This window comes from Mya arenaria, chromosome 9 (genome assembly GCF_026914265.1).
Source record: "Mya arenaria isolate MELC-2E11 chromosome 9, ASM2691426v1".
Classification (NCBI taxonomy): Eukaryota; Metazoa; Mollusca; class Bivalvia; order Myida; family Myidae; genus Mya; species Mya arenaria.
The window spans coordinates 8,300,664-8,304,607 of NC_069130.1; positions in this window are offsets into that span (position 1 = coordinate 8,300,664).

Below are 3,944 nucleotides of genomic sequence, written 5' to 3' on the forward strand. Positions count from 1 at the left end.
TACCCCCATCCGCTTCACGCAAACATCAACAGCACCTTTATATTCAAATGTTTTCTTGAAAAACGACATCATCCCATAGTTTCTACGAAACCGAATCTGGTTATCATCTTAACGTGAATATTATTACTTAATCTAAATATAGTTTTAATTAATATCGTCACGTGACGCATGATATAGTCATACATCGACTGCGCCGAAAATGCTCTCTGAACATAGAAAACATTAGGAAAACCGACTCGTATATATAATAAGAAGATAATTTGGTGTTATCACACACGTATGTATCGTTATCTTTATACCCTCAACTAGCCCATTCCGTTACTTCCCGTGCATTGATGAATTCCTTCAGTAATTCGCAAATACTAACAGTTGAACACATTTAGTACCTGCTTAATACGTTTCTTTCGCGGAAAAAGTGGTAGTTGTGATGTCTGTTCTTCAGGGTGATCGTCTCAACGGATAAATAATATGGGAACGTATTTTGATCTCTATGTACCATGGTTGGACCAACAAATCTAAAACACTCGCTTCCGTTGTCCACAATTCTGAATGTTCATTCCAACATGGGGTTGATAACATAAAGATATTCGTCAAAGGTCAACTTAAGATAATTATCATTTCAAACTTTGATTCCCGTGTATCGTTTCTTTCTGAATGAGTTACCATGTAAAGTATAGAAATACATGTTCATTTACTACAATGTCGGAAGTGTTGTCTGATTTTCCCGTGTATCGTTTTTTTCTGGGTGAGTTGCAATGTTAAGTGTACAAATGTTTATTTACTACAATGTCAGTATTGTTGTCTGATTTTTTACGAAATACTTATTGAAAATATGACGAAATTTTTCTTTTTGCCATTTACAGAAAGACAATTGCAACGGTCAAAACAACTTAATATTAAAAAGTTTCCCAAGTTTTAGAGCTTGTGTCATGATATATGGGTCTCACAGTCAAAGATCAGTCTGATTCGATTGAAGACGGGTCATTTTCCAGCTAAAGACAGAAGACCAGGCTTGGTGATAGACAATCTTTTAGCGTAGTGGGATAGAAAAAAAGATGAATTTTCCGGGATTTTCGTATTACAAAGTAATATAATGGTATTTTGATAGATGATATAACATCGTTCGAACGAGCAGTTGTTTTCGTCTGTAATTTGTTTTGTGCGAAAGAAATTGTTCGAACATTCACCTTTAAGTACAAGAAAACCTATGCAAATCAAGAATACCAATTTTTCTGAAAAAACGATAAAAAAAAGATATTTTAATTTCCAGAAAAGTCTTGATCAAGGGGAAATAAGTTTATTTTAAGAGTAGATCTTAAAGGTGATATTTTCAATCCTAAGTATGCAGTGAAATTAGTTTCACTGTTATTATTTCACTGATAAAACTCCATATTTTATCGATAAGCATATGATTAAAGCTTTTAATTCTGTTTTATTTTACGCTTAAGTATATAAGTAACAACGTGAGCACGTGAGCCAGCTAGGAAGAACACATTTTCTCGTGTAACTCGCATCTTAATTTGTGTTATGAAGCGATGAAACGATACAAGATGGCCATTTCTATTAAATAGATATTAATCGTATTTTGGGATACGCTGTTGTTTACATAACGATGCAAAAGACGGATAATTTCCCGTTGAGTCCTTCTGATGTGCTCACCTTGGCGTTGCTTTACGCGCTTTAGTGACTTCCCTTGAAACGGGTTCTCTGTTTAGCACTATATATCAAGCGCGAAACGGAAGCCAGTCATTTGACCGCAAGGATAGCCTAGTGGTTTAACATTCGCTTCCAGTGAAATAAGCCGTGGGTTCAAACTACGCCCGCGCAATACCGTAAAACGTAAATATATGTTTCCATTAGCTCATCTGACTGACGTTCGGCATAACAAGGGTTATACTTGGGAAAATGGTGTGGTCAGTACCCAGGAAACTTGTATCCGTGTATCGGTGATTTAAAGAGCCAAGAGCATATTCGCAAAGAGCTAAGGGATGGCTCTCTTTGGGTCTCCGTTTATTTATTCAAATCTGCGCTCAAGCAGTTAATAAGGTGAGTTAAAATTATCACCATACATTGACTTACTAACGTACCTATAACATACTTTAACAACCAATCAGAACCCAAGTTAAATTATAAGCTTTTTATATGCATTTTGCAGTATTCACTTTGGTTTTTATTGTATTTGGAGAAAAAGGTCAGACCCATATTCTATTCGAATACTCTAAACCAATATCATGACCCCTTGGGTCCAAAAATGACACCTATTCACTGAAGAACATGACGTCTTTTGAGAGAGGCAGGCAACTATACCAGTAGAGAACAGGATCTTTTTTTGGTAAGAGGCGGACACCTTTACTATTAAGGAAACATGACGTCTTTGGTGAACGGAGGACTCGTATATCACCAAAGAGCATGATATGTTTGGTGAGAGGCGGCCACCTTTACCACTAAAGACCATGATATCTTTGGTGAGAGGCGGGCACCTATACAACTAAATACAATGATCCCTTTGGCGAGAGGCGGGTACCTATATCACAAAAGACCATGATCTCTTTGGTGAGAGGCGGGCACCTATACAACTAAATACAATGATCCCTTTGGAGAGAGGCGGGTACCTATATCACAAAAGACCATGATCTCTTTGGTAAGAGGTGGGCACCTATACCACTAGAGAACATGTCCTGTTAAATAAGGGGTTCACACAGATAACATTAGAGAACAGGACCTCTTAATGATAGGTGGACAACTACACCATAAGAGAACATGACCTCTTCAATGAAAGGCGGGCAAATATACCAATAGAAAGGATCACCTTTTCGGTAAAAAGTGACACCTATACCACTGGAGAGAATGTTTTTTGGTGAGAGGCAGAACCTATACCGCTATAGTCCATTACCATTTGGATGCGATATGGACTCCTATATCTCTAGAAACCATAACATATTTGGTGAGAGGCGGAAACCTCTTGAGAACATGACTTTATTCGTGAGAGGCGGACACATATACCACAAGAAAACATGACCTGTTTAGTCAGAGGCGGACACAATTAGAAAACATTACCTCTTACGTGAGAGGCGGACACTTATACAATAAGAGATCATGACCACTTCGGTGGGAAGCGGACACATATACAACTAGAGGACATGGCCTCTTTAGTGAGAGGTGGACACCTATATCACTAAAGACCATGATCTCTTTGGTGAGTGGTGGACGCATGTACCACTTGAGAACATGACATCTTTCATGAAAGGCGGACATCTATCAAACTGGAGGATATGACCTCGTTAGTGAGGGACGGACAACCATACCACTAGAAACAATGACCTCTTAAATTAGAGGCGGACCCCTAATCCACTGTAGACCATGACCTTTCTGATGCGATATGTACACATATACCACTTGGAACTATGACATATTTGGTGCGAGGCGGGCTCATATATCACAAGAGACCTTGACATTTTAGTGAGAGGTGGACTCCTATACCACAAGAGACCATGAACTTTTAGAGAGAGGTGGAAAGCTATAACCTAAAGCGTTTTCCTCCTTTTTTGAGAGGAGGACACCTATAATACTAGAGAACACGAACTCTTCAGTAGGAGGTGTACACCTTTTCAATAGAGATAATGATCTTTCTTGTGAGATGCGAATACCTATTTCACTAGAAAACATGCGCTCTTTCTCATAAATTTTGCAACCCCCTTCCAGCAATAATTTCTTAAAAAGCGAAAACGTCCCATGTTTCATACTAAGCGGAGTTTGGTTATCGTCTATTCATAATTATTATGTCTTAATTTAAATATAGTTTTGATCGTGATTATTACGTGTTGCAAAATATACGTCATACATAAACCGCAGCGTAATTCTTTGTTTTTAAAACAAATCTATCACCATTATGTTTGGAAAGATCGAAATTGTTGGTTCGCAAATTTTGATTTATTTATTTATTC